The 13,807-nt window shown below is 38.1% G+C and overlaps 1 protein-coding gene across 7 annotated transcripts in view; it reads right to left on the reverse strand.

Moving 5' to 3' along the window:
• The window catches only part of LOC128744209 (casein kinase I), a 64,750-nt gene that overhangs the window by 39,294 nt on the left and 11,649 nt on the right, over positions 1–13,807 (reverse strand). The window lies entirely within an intron of this gene.

Raw genomic sequence — 13,807 nt, forward strand, 5'->3', positions numbered from 1 at the left:
ACGAGACAGTTTGTCCAACACCAGGCAATGAAATCATTTAGTAAGGCTTGCAGATAACGCAATCTTCTCTTGAACCAGATAACTACTAAATATAATTTTGAGTCATCAGCATATACTAATAAATTTGCATCCAAATCATGCAGTGACGTTGTTGAAGAACAGCATCAATAATACAGGTCCCATGTTGCTTCTTTGTGGAACTAGAAAATTATTTAAAAAAAGGAAGATAAACGTGTACCGAAAGGAAGATTCTATTGCATATGTGAAGCATTTACCAAATTGCCCCAATTTCAAACTGTTAAAACATTCTAATAAAATTCAGGGTGTTTTGCCGCTATTGAAAGAGCGTTTCTTCCAAAATACGGCGTTAGTGTGAGTCAAATTCCAGGTTCATCGACAAACATTATTACATCCCAAAAAATCTGACAACTTTCTGTGGTTTGTAGTATAGTAGCACCATAATCCTGTATTTCTTTTCGAATAACAAGATGCACCGCACGCCTCAACAAGATGGGGTAACATGCCACACTGCGGTCGTTACACAGCGACCTCTTGCATGGCAAATACGTTGAATTATATAATTTCTCTAAATCGACTATTCAATTGGCAAGCAAAATCATGCAATCTGACACCGTTAGTGTACTGCAATAAGCCAATTTCAGTGTTCTAGACCTCGAACACAATAAATGTTTAAAAATATCGACAATGACAACACATACACATAATGGTGAACATTATTTTGTTGTAAGACATAACATTTGGTGAAATTTGCAACCCATACTGCAATGCAACCTAAAGTACGTAATGTTTAGTGATTTGGGTTGTAAAAACTTCCTACTTCCAGCTGGTTGGTTGCTTTAATTTTTTTCTGCTAGTGTTCTGAGATATTAAGAATATGCAGGCGAGCGAGAACATATATAAGTGAAGAGAAAAATTAGGTGCTATACCCATTACCATACAGTGTGACACATATGTATTCGAACAAAAATAAAGTCATATATTTTTGTAAATAAAGGCTGAATTTCGAATTTTACTTTTAGAAGTTGTTTACCCATAGATACAGAATGCAACAAACAGTCATTACTCTATCGTCTTTTGCCTGGAAACACGCTTCAAACGCTTTTTAAAGTCGTTACATGCGGCACGCACTACTTCCATCGGAATATCATCCCATATCTTGTTGATAACTAACTTAAATTCATCCAAATTATGATATTTATAATCCTTGAGCTTCTGCTGCGTGTACCCCTTTTATAAAAATCCAATTGGTTCAAATCAGGAGAACTTGGAGGTCATTCCCTTTTCGATATGAAATCCGTCGGATTGGCTTTGCACCACGTCTTCACAAGATTTACAGTGTGGGCTGGAGTTCCATCCTGTTGAAAGCCGTAATCTTTTTCACCATACATTCCCCGAATGTAAGGTATCAAATTTTGTTCTAAGACCATTTCCAGATAGTATTTTGCATTAACTTTCACACCCGTGCACAGTGGTCCAAACAGCGAAATAGGTGATCGTGTGATATTGCGCCGAAACGAAACGTTTTTTGCATGTAGTGTCTTTAGGAACATTTCTTGGTATAACAAGCCCCTTCTTATGAGAGAAATCTTTGGGTGATTAATTCCCTTAAAAGTGAGATACGAAATTTATTTTCTCGTATATTCGTGATACAGGTCTGGTGCTTTCGGCACAGTTGTAGTAAATATCAATACAAACAACTTTGTCAAAGACACCATACTTGTATCTCTTCATGGATTATCTATGAAGCGTTATTCGTGGACAAACCCTTTAAAACAGTTTTTAAACTCTGACTTATTCTGGTCAATTTTTATGTGTTCATAGTGTTCTAGAAAGTAGTTTATCTTGCTAAAATCAACGTTTCTGTAGAACATTATTATATGTTATTTTCTAAAGTTTCGGAGATTTCGAGCTTTGTTGGTGAAAAATAGTACTTTTTTGAGCTTAAATATTTCCCAAGGTGGCAAATGGTGGTAGATCAATCAACTCCTACTTGAAGGAACAACAAAAAACCTGTAAAAGCAAGTGTCAATTGACTGTATCTGTTTGTATCCACAAAAGTTATAGTTGTTTTAAAAATCCATCTCAGTCATGTTTATAGAACAACTAGCTGACCCGACAAACTTCGTATTGCCACAAATTAACCTGTGTTGTATATATATCATGAATCTCGGATGATCTTTGTCACAATCTCGAGTTTTGCAAGCCCCCCAGGGGGCGGGGCTTCGGACGGCGGGTCACCGGCAACACTCGCGACCGTCTCGTCCTGAATGATCTAGTGTTACTAACGATAGTTTTTGTAGTCTTGTATTGACTAATGTTTTATGGAAGAGTCTCGAATTTCTCGAGTTCGATTAGTTTTTGAGTTTCGCAAAAATTTCTGTTTTATTTGTATGAGAGTCCATATCCCCTTACCACAGGGATGAGAGGTCTCTAACTATCGTAAAATGAATTCAAGACTCCAAAATCTCCCACATGCCAAATTTGGTTCCATTTGCTTGATTTGTTCTCGAGTTATGAGGAAATTTGAATTTCATTTGTATAGGAGCCCCCCCCTCCTGAAGTGGGTAGGGGTCCCAATTCATCATAGAAAAAATTTTTGTCTCCAAAAACACCCACGTGCCAAATTTGATTCCATTTGCTTGATTAGTTCTCGAGTTGAGGAAATTTGTATTTCGTTTGTATAGGAGCCCCCCCTCTTAAAGTTGGGAGGGGTCCTAATTCACCATAGAAAATATTCTTGCCCTCGAAAACTTTCACATGCCAAATTTGGTTTCATTTGCTTGATTAGCTCTCGAGTTATGAGGAAATTTGTATTTCATTTGTATAGGAGCCCCCCCTCCTAAAGTGGGGAGGGGTCTCAGTTCATCATAGAAAAAAATTTTGTCTCCAAAAACACCCACGTGTCAAATTTGGTTCCATTTGCATGATTAGTTCTCGAGTTATGAGGCAATTTGTATTTCGTTTGTATAGGAGCCCCCCCCCTCTTAAAGTGGGGAGGGGTTCTAATTCACCATAGAAAATATTCATGCCCTAGAAAACTTTCACATGCCAAATTTGGTTCCATTTGCTTAATTCTCGAGTTATGAGGAAATTTGCATTTCATTTGTATAGGAGCCCCCCTTCCTAAAGTGGGGAGGGGTCCCAATTCATCATAGAAAAAAATTTTGTCTCCAAAAACACCCACATGCCAAATTTGGTTCCATTTGCTTAATTACTTCTCGAGTTATGAGGAAAATTGTGTTTCTTTGGTACAAGAGCCCCCCTCTTAAAGTGGGGAGGGGTCCTAATTTTCTATAGAAAATATTCTTGCCCTCGAAAATCTTCATATGCCAAATTTGGTTCCATTTGCTTGATTAGTTCTCGAGTTATGAGGAAATTTGTATGGAAGCCCCCCCTTTTAAAGAGGAGAGGAGTTATAATTCCCCTTATAATGAGGGGAGGGGTCTCAATTTACCATAGAATGAATTCTTGTCACCGAAAACACCCACATGCCACATTTTGTTCTATTTGCTTGATTAGTTGTCGAGTTATGCAGAAATTTGTGTTTCATTTGTATAGGAGCGGTTTCTAACCATCACTAAAACCTTTCCTGGCCCCAAAAAACTTCTACATGCATATTTTCATGCCGATTGGTTCAGTAGTTTTCGATTCTATAAGGAACATACGGACAGACAGACAGACAGACAGAAATCCTTCTTTATAGGTATAGATTAAACTGTACTTCGGATGCAATAAACGCCATTTTTTTCTATTGATAATCGCTTTCTAACAAGTTAAGTTAACAACAATTTTTTCGCCTATTTCCGTTTCGAAAATGAATGTAGACTTAAAATTATTTGACACAATTAATAAGAAAAAAGCTTCCAAATAACTAACTTAAGTTTATTTTGTTATCGTGGTACATTCCGTTTGTGATTTGGAATGTCGATGATCGAAACCGACCACAACCGATCATTTTGAGCATGATGCGGTGTTTGAAGAACAAACAACTTCTCATCAGAATAGATCACTTCTGAAACATCGTGCCGACAGAGCAGCAGTTTGCATCTTTTCTGCCATTTTTGTTTTGTTGCTTCCGTTAAACCATGGATTTTACGTTTTTTGAATGCTTTCATATGCAGATCCATTTTCAAAATTCTACGAAGAGTTTTCCTTCTTATATTCAGCCGAACTGTCATTTTCCGTGCGGACCGGTCGCAACTGCCACGAATTCGTTCTCGAACAACCTTTTTGACCTCTGCTGTTCTAACACTTCGTTTTCTTCCGGTTTTTATTACGGTTTTCAACAGATCCCGTCTCGACAATCCTTTTTACTGTATAGTATATAAATCCTCTTTTTATGCCGTGATGTTTGAGGTCACGAAAAATAGTGCCGTATGTAGCACCGTTTAACCGTTTAATTTATTTATTATCAACGACCGTAGCTCAAACTTTGGTACGTGCACACCGAACGAGACATAACACGAAAGTGAAACTTCGTCAAGTAAAACTTAAGTCATGATGCCAAACAGACATGGTCTTAATTTGATTGTATTAATTATATATGCCGTTGCAAGCATAAAATGATTTTTGTTCGAATATATATGTGTCACACTGTAAATGTAGAGTGTTCACCATGCAATTTTTTTTCCAAAAATTGATGAAATTGATGGAGATGATATTTTTTTCAACAAGGCGGTGCAACATGCCACACTGCGGTTGTTACGAAGGACGTGGAACAGAGGCCCTGCTATGACAAGCCAGTGGTCGTGGGATCGAATCTTAGTAGAATCAAGCCATTTGATGTTAAGTGCCTTTAGCAGGGGTTTATTTTCAGGGCCCTCCACCTTTTTTTCATACTGAATGCTACATTCTGCTCTTGGCAGCGCAAATTATAAGAGTGGCACTGGCTCGGCTCGAGGTGCGTAATGAAGCCTCTTGTCCACGGGCATATTATAATATAGGCTCGCATTGCCAGGACAAAAAAAGATAAAATGGATCATTCAATTGATCTTCAAGATTGTGTTATGCTGCAAAGAGAAATCGAAAGAAATTAGACCGATATCTTATCGGTCACATTTTACATCCACTATTGGGTGACATAAAAAATCGATCGAAAAAGAGAGGACGGTAATCCAAATTTTGAGCGTAAAAAGGGGATGTAAAAAATCACGTAAAATGAATGGACGTAAAAAGGATTCTAGTGTAGCACAAAATTTCCCAAAAAAGTCAGTGGACGATCGAAATCGATTAAATTTTCTGTTTTATTTCGGTTTTAAAAAAAGAATCTACTTTATCACAGTATTAAGGTTTTTTTGTTGACTTATTAACGAAGTCAGACATTTGAATATTTTTTTATTATGACAGTCTTTCCAATCGAGGATAAAAAATACGATACGATACGAATACAATACGAAAAAATACGACGATGAAAAGAAATAATGAGAAATAGATGTTTTGCGGTATCCACAGTGAAACTGTAAAGTCTGGATGTAAATTTGTGAGCTAATAACGTAATTTCTTTAGGCAGACTTCAGCAAATTAATGAAATTGTTTATCCGACGACTGAACTTTCCACTAAAAAACAACAGCAGACCTCACATTAGCACTGATCAACCGTAACCACACCTTACGAAGAAAGATAACTTCATTTGCGACCTGTATCCTATATATCCTATTTGTGACCTGTATTGTATATCCTGTTTATTCGAGTTAATTGAGCCGCTCTAATGTGCTTGTAGTATCCATGATCAACCGAATAATATGACATGTTCTATTTTTGGCAGACCGCTTTCCCCGCTCCACGGTCAGGCGGTCCCGCACTAAACGGCGACGATTTGAAGTTTGCTAGCCTAGGAAAGAGTTCCTCATGTGGATGTGAATGTGTTTGTCATTACCGCGCGCCGTCGACGAAGGTTGACGCCGCGACTGAGGAACTACGAATGTTTCAGCTCCTCCTGATGATGGTGGATGGCAACAATTAATGTAAATTTGAAGAAATTTATTCATGAACCCGGCGCTGCTGCTGCTGCTGCTGCCGGTGATGTTGCCGCCATCGCCACCCGCCACCACCTGCGCCGTAACCATTGCTGGGGGAGTGCCAATGATGCCACCGAGAGACACTTGAACGATTGTACGATGCTTGTCCGTTGAATGGTTGATTGGTAGGCGTGTACGGTATGTGTGTACCTCCGTTTTTTTTTCAAGGCAAATAGCGGAAAAAACCGGCTTTGGACGGGCCTGAAGTGTAACAGCTGCGACGATGCACTTGATCTATATATTGTTATGCGAAAATCGATCCTTGGCCGGGGAGGTCTCCGCTCCGGTTGTGCACCGAATGAATCATGATGGTATATGGCTGTCACATACCGTCGCACCGCGCACGATGTGCCCCCTCCTCACTCCGGCTCCTAATGTAGCTGTGGTACAACAGTAGTAATGCGGTTTGAACTACTTTTAGAAGCAGATTCGTTTGTGATTTCTACTACGATGATGATATTTGTAATAGCTATGGACATCCCCCTGGTGAACTTTTTCACGGAGGTTGAGCATTTCAAATAATTGAACGGGTGCGGATTAAATGTTTCAAGAATTTTATTTCAGGACATACCATTACGGTAAGTATTGGTTAGTTAACTGTTCTGGAACAAAAGTGGCGTTCTCCAATGTAAAGAGGTGGTTGTTGTTCTGGGGATTTTGAATCAAGGTTAAGATTACCGATTACGAGATTGATCGGAGTCGTTTCTAAGTGAAATGTAGAAGAGGGGTAGAATCTTCCTAAGAGAATTTATAGAATCTTAAAACGTCAGTTGAGACAGACGGGTTAGAGAAGGATCGGTTAGAATAGATGCTTAACCCTTCTCTAAGTGGTACTGAATTGGAAAATTATGTCTTATTTCTTAGAGCATTTCTACTAAGTGTACCTTTACATGTGTAGGTAGTCAGTTGGCGAATTCAATTGAAAGATTAAATCGTGTGCGGGACTCCCACCGGGATGTGTCTTCCTATACCATAGAAAACACAACAACAATTGACTGCAATGATTGTTTCAATGGAATAAGTGTAGCTAATGTTAGCGCTCTGATAAGCCTTGAACTTGGCCTGTTAGGTCTTCAGACGGAACAAAGCACTTCGAACGGGATGATTTTCATCATCTTTCCGATGATGCAATCATACCAATAACTTAAACCATCCAAACCAACATAAGTGATGATTGAGTAAGCAGTTTAACAAATATTTAATAATTCCCATTAAGAAGCGATTCGGCTGAAGCTAGAAGCAACCAATAACCTATTGCGTAACATAAAGTATACGTTCAACAGCTACCATTCGGCAGTAAACTCCCGATAGGTCATAGTTTTACAACCACGGAAACACAAATACCGCTTCTCCTGTGCACTACTGTGTGTCATAAATTTATTCTACAGAAGCTAATAAAATTTAACCTCCTCGTCTAGATCGACAGCCTACTCGAATAACGGACTTAACTAGTTAGTTAGTACCTATATTTGCGTCGAGCAATGTTGTAAGACACCGGACAGCGCGGACAACACAGCCAAGTAACAAAACAGTTGCACACTGCCCACGGGCCCCCTGGCCCCGGGAAGGCGGCAAAGAGGATACGGGCGGGCGGCGGGCGTGTACGTACGGTAAAGGTAAAGAAAGTGGACCGCAGGAGGCTAATATGATAATAGAGTTGTTTAAAAATAAACTGAAACGTGTCCTTCGATGTACGTTCGTGCAAGCACTGCACGGTGTCCGCTGGTGTGTTGGCTGTGCCTACATAAGTTGTAGGACGCCTCATGTCTTCGTGTCTTAAGATGTGAAAAAAACCAGCAGGATAAGAAAAAGGTGTCGGTAACGAGAGCCGTTTATATGCAATTCCAGTGTGACCACTCTACATTAGATTGAAAATTCTTGACTTGTTCCTGCAGCAGTTCATGGATTCGATGGGTGGTAAAATTTTAGAGTGCAAGTTGTTTTTTTAGTGAAACTGGAAGAATTATTTAATATTGTTATCAATATTATACTGAGAACAGATTATATTGTATTAAAACAATAATGAAGTATAATAAAATCCTAATTGAGGATGCTGAATGAATCCTGACGACTGCATAAATTATATGGATGTACTTCTATCACTTACGTCGCAATCATGTCAAACACCGTAACGCCAGTACCGTACATGTGCGCTGCAATAAACTGTTTTGTTCTTCAATAATCCACGCGCTAATGTCAGGACATCGCATTGCGAATGTCAAGCACAGTACCAGTTCTAGTGCGTTGCGGCTACATTAAAGTTCCATTAAAGCTCCCCATAGAAGTTAAACTTTTGGATATTTTGGAGCACTCAAGTTCCAAATCTTGATTAATCAAGCTCATAGTATGTAAGTGATGAAACATAAGTGTTTTATCTTCTATAGTATCCCCAAGGCAGGCTAAGACGTGAAGGAAAATACCTTCTCCTTACTTTCTTCTACCAATCCCTTCGACTATTGACTAATTCTTGTTGAAACGGATCCTCTACTGACTCGGGGTCTATAAAGATTGGAACTTTTGTACTGGATTGGCTGAAAATGGTTGAAAAATGAGAATTACACTTTTAGTGCCTCTAAACAGTACGTCTAACCTCGTTCGCCAAGGGTGCTACAGTACGAAATATGTGCGCAACAAATATCTATTAACCAATTCCAGATTATGCGTTTTATGAACATGATCCGTTGAATTTATTTTCCATAAGCAATTATGTTTTGCTGAGCTTTGGTAGATATATACCGGGTCGATAAATGGAATGACAAGATTTAGGAAATTCTAACAGCACTGGGAGCACTGATTACGTGCTCTGCCAATACATATGCATTTTAAGGCACAAAGCAATACATGCATCGAACGGTAGCCATTTATCCAGCCATCTTTGAGCCATTTTCGGTTTCCCCTTAAACGACGATTTTTTGATAAAATCCAATATGGCGGCCTAATAAAGATGACCAGCATTTTTTTCCAGCTTTCAAATGAAGAGCTTTGAAAGTATCACAATAATTACACTCAAGTCGCTTTTTACGCGAAGGATACGTCCCGCGTAAATTCCGAAATTCGCGTAAAAAATCGCGTAAATTCCAACATTCGCGTAAAAAAACCAAAATTTCGCGTGAAAACACTTTGTGGATTTCAACACTATGCGAAAAAATAGACGTATGGAGCACATCCGCGTAAATTCCGAAAATCGCGTAAAAAAACCGCGTAAATTCCGAAATTCGCGTTAACAAAACCGCGTAAATTCCGAAATTCGCGTAAAAAAAAACTACGTAAATTCCGAAATTCGCGTAAAAATAGTCGCGTAAAAAGCGACTTCAGTGTATATGAATTTATTCAATATAGCGAGCAAATCCAAGTTAGCCGCCAACAAAAATTTTACTCCAGGAAGACCTGTTGTTTTTTACAAAACCATGTCATTTGTAAGTTGTTTCATTGCAAATTTAGAAAATATTGCATGATATCGAGCACAAAGTTTGCTATTAATTTAACTTTTTTACAAAATGTCGGTCCCCTGACGAACGAGTAGTCCACTGTTTCGATGTACTAAAAGTGTAATTCTCATTTTTAATCATTTTCAAATAATCAAGAACAATATTTGAAGATCTCGTGTCAGTACTGACCCCGTTTCAATGAGAATTACTTGGAAAGACTATAGTTCAATCCCAGGTAACAATTTGGGTTTTATTACACTCTTATAATGGCATTTAAGACCAAAATTGGTCGTTGCCTGGGATTTCAAGTTCAATGTCAAATACATTTTTATGTTCAATAGCTGGTACAATTTGAAGCACAGCCCAGTGTAAATTGGTTCATATTAAGTCCAGTTTTATTACAAGTTCAGACACAATTTCAACTATAATTTGAAATTTAATTAAGTTTTACTTCAAATCCAATTTCACCTGCAAGTCAAGTCCAATTTTAGCTCCAATTTACAGCATAAATTTTCGAACTAAATTTCAATTTGGTGCAGATTTAAGCCCAATTTGATAAAGAACTTCAAGTCAATTTAACGTAAAATTTTAAGCGAAATTTAAAGTCGAATTACAATTTCAAGTTTGGTGACGTGTCCTATGTCAATACCAATTTATGTCCTTCATTTCAAGTCTCAATAGGTGTCCAATTCTAAATCTAATTACAAGTCCCATTTCAAGTCAAATTTCAGGTAAAATTTCAAATCTAATTTCACATCCAAGTTCTAGTTAAGCTAGGTATTAATACAGTTTCATGTCAAACTTGGTCCAATTTAATGTCCAAACTAAAGTCCAATATAAAGCTTTAAACCCTAGGTCAAATATGCGTTGCAAATCATTAAAATTCAAATCTCATGTCAAGTCTAGTCAAGTCTTAAGTCTGATTTTAAATCCAAATTGAAGTGCAGTGGGCCCAAACTCGAGTCCCGAAGGGCAGGAGTTTTCAACCTACACTCAAGTCTTGTTTTACACGGTTTGTTTTTTTCGATTACTCGAAAACGGTGCAGCTAAGGAACTATTTACAATCTACGTGGGGAATGTCGAGCTACTCCCAAATGTATTGAGAAATAAATGAATGGTCTCTAAGTTACCCCGTTCTTAATACTCAAAAAACTAAACCGTGTAAAAAAAGTGTAATCGGCCGGTATTTTTGCGATAAATAAATCAATTGCGTAAAAATAGATACGCCATCCTACGAATACGTAATTTTTTCACGCAATAACACGGTTTTCAAAGGTTTGTGTCCATCCTTCTGTTTATGTCTGCGCCAGCCGGTGTTCGTAATATATATTTTTTGAAGCATGCACAACAATAAACTAATTCACAAGCTTTGTTTGAAGGTTTATAATGTGCCGCCGAAATTCGGAAATCGAATTCTTTTGAATTTATCTCGAAACAAGCCGGTTAATATACCATTGAATTTTGCTCATCAAAATCGCATCTCAATTGGCCCATTGTTTCACCTGCCGCCTGGCAGGTTGCGCCATCTTGTTAAAACCACATATCGGCCAGAACCAATTATGGTTGCATTTAAGGCCATAGACTACCGATAGCGGGCTCCCTTGATAATAACGTTGTGGCCATCTCCGTAACTGCGTCTCTGAAAAAATATGGGGTTTTTGTGCATTGGTTGTTCTTGCATTGCCCATGGCTGCTGATCACACTAAATACGGCAGTTTCGTTTATTAACGTATCTATTCGATCAGAAATAATCTTTCTCACTGAACACAATTGTTCGGATCTTCTTCAAGGTAATCTAAGGTTTAAATAGCAAAGCAAATAAGGATTTTGAACTTCTAATGTACAGGACTCAATTTCAGGGTTAGTGCTCGTCTCGCCCAGTCGAGAATCGAACATATGTACAACTGGCTTGTTAGACCAGTATTGCACCTCGATGTCACAAGCACAGGCAAAAAATCTGACGCCACGCGGGCATCCGCCTTCAATGTTTTTGGCCGAGTTCAGTATCTAAACGATTTTAGGCCAAGATCATAAAGCCTCCATCTGGTCGAATAATATAATTCCAATTATTGAGAATTATACGAGAATTATATTGAGAAGATACGGATTGAGAATTCACGGTCCGCCATCAACATTGGTGGCTACGGTAGCAATATTACGTACATAGTACGTACATACTCTAAGAACACATATCCTTGATGTCCAATAGAATGCAATTAATTAAAATTAGACTAAAATAAAGCCAGTGACATTGGTCCACCACAATTTTAATACTTCGCTCAAAAGGCCGATTTTTCCGAACATATGTTTGTGAAATACATATTTCTCATAAAGCGAAGCAAAGCAAAGCTTTGGGCTTATATGTCTTTCTAAGTCTTGACTCTTCTTTATCGACAGAATTCGCGGCCGGCTGTTAGAATGCAAGACAGTTGCGGGGCTAGTGCTAAAATTCACATAAAGCACGAGTTTTGAGAAATATAGAATTTTGCCTCTAAAGTAGTAGTAGTGTAGTGAAGGTAGTGAACGACTGAAAAATCATGATCATCAGAAATAAACTGCCCGTGAGGGCTAATGACGCACTGGGATACAGATTTTGCATAAATTTCCTTTTCTTCTTCATTCACGCCCTCGATTCTATTTACGGGTGGGAGTGTGAGCCCTCACGAATAACCGCTGTCACCAGTTCAGGCTGCAATGACGAACGAAAGCTAAATACACACTCGCAAAAACGTCGCAGTGCATGAATAATTAAGATCGAGAGTCCGAAAGGGATGTTTATGCCGGCGTGTTCGTCAGAATGAGTACGAGTGTGTGAGAAAATTAGACCACATGAGTCTGGGATTCGCATAACTGGTTTACTGTCGTTTGTTAGATTACACTATATCAAATTACAACAGTTACAACTACAGTGGCCCTCTCAAATGACTCAAACTGGCTACCTCTATATGAAATTTATACAAAAAATCTTGATTTAGGCATCAATGGGACGAACGGTACCAACTCGTAGTACTACGACAAGTCCTCGTTCGTTATCTCAGACATGAAAATCTTTTATATAAAAAACATTTGACAAACTCCACGTCATCCCTGCAAGGCAAGTTCCAAGTAAGCTTTTCAGCATTTTGGCGGACTAGTTCCTTACAAAAGTTTTCTCAAGATATTGGACCTACCAATATTACGTCGATTACAGTTGGTGTAATCCGCAAAATAGGGACAAGTATATTGTTCTCACTAAATCCTACAACATTGTTTCACGTGCCCTGTAGCATGCTGCACCGTTTTGTTGAAACCACATACCGGACACATTCAATGGTGGCATTCAGAGTCTCACATAATACAATAGGTGCATGAAGCATAAATTACTCCATTACCGACTGGTATGTTTTCTGTACTTCAGTCATTCAGTAGCTTTTTAGAGGCTACCGATTTGCCGACTTTCATGCCAGATGTAGATCCTACAACTCAATTGTTTATAGTTACAGTATACAGTAATAACTTTGCAGCTTTTGGTATGACTATTTAATGATAAAATTACCGGCATGGATAAAAAAGAAGAAGAAATTGTATGTTGGTTTTGTTTGTTTTCTACTCGAATTGCGTTTTGTTTATAAGGTTCAAAAGTCTTCTTCAAACAGCTCCGTCGTCCAATTTCCGAAAAAAAGGTTTACAATGTTTGAAACCATGATTTTATGAGTGTCAGGATCCTCTTCCTCTGATCGGATCGTTATAAAAATTACTATTAAAATCAGCGAGATAGCACATAAAAAAATGGATTTTATAAAACATTTTCGACCAAATCGTCTTGTGTAAAACACGACTACACAGTCGGTATAAATTAGCATTTAAATGCACAGTAAAATCTGCAGACGAAGTCTGATTGGTATCGATTACCTGTTGCAAATACTAACAGTCTTCTTCGAGAGAAAACAATCACAGTTTCTTTTTCCGAAATGGATCACCAATATTAAGAAAGAATAAAAATGCGTAAATTTTATACAATTGTATATCACAGCGTGCAAAAGAACGAAGAAAAAATCTATTTGCTTAAGCATATGTACATTGATAGAAACAAAATTAAACTTAAGAGAATCTTACAGTAAACAGTGGTTTAGAAAGCAAAAAACGAGAATTTGAATTTGAACAATTTTCGTTTGCGGTTGATTGCATTTTTCGTACGCGCTACCGACAAAAAGACACAAGTCAAAAGCCAAATCAACACTGAAGTAGCGAAAAAACCATTCCCTTGCCAGTGGACACCAATCGCTAAAGTGTAGACATCAAAGGAAAAAGAAAAATGATGACACAAACAGTTGACGTGTTTACTATTATGTCGACTACAT

This window comes from Sabethes cyaneus, chromosome 3 (genome assembly GCF_943734655.1).
Source record: "Sabethes cyaneus chromosome 3, idSabCyanKW18_F2, whole genome shotgun sequence".
NCBI lineage: Eukaryota > Metazoa > Arthropoda > Insecta > Diptera > Culicidae > Sabethes > Sabethes cyaneus.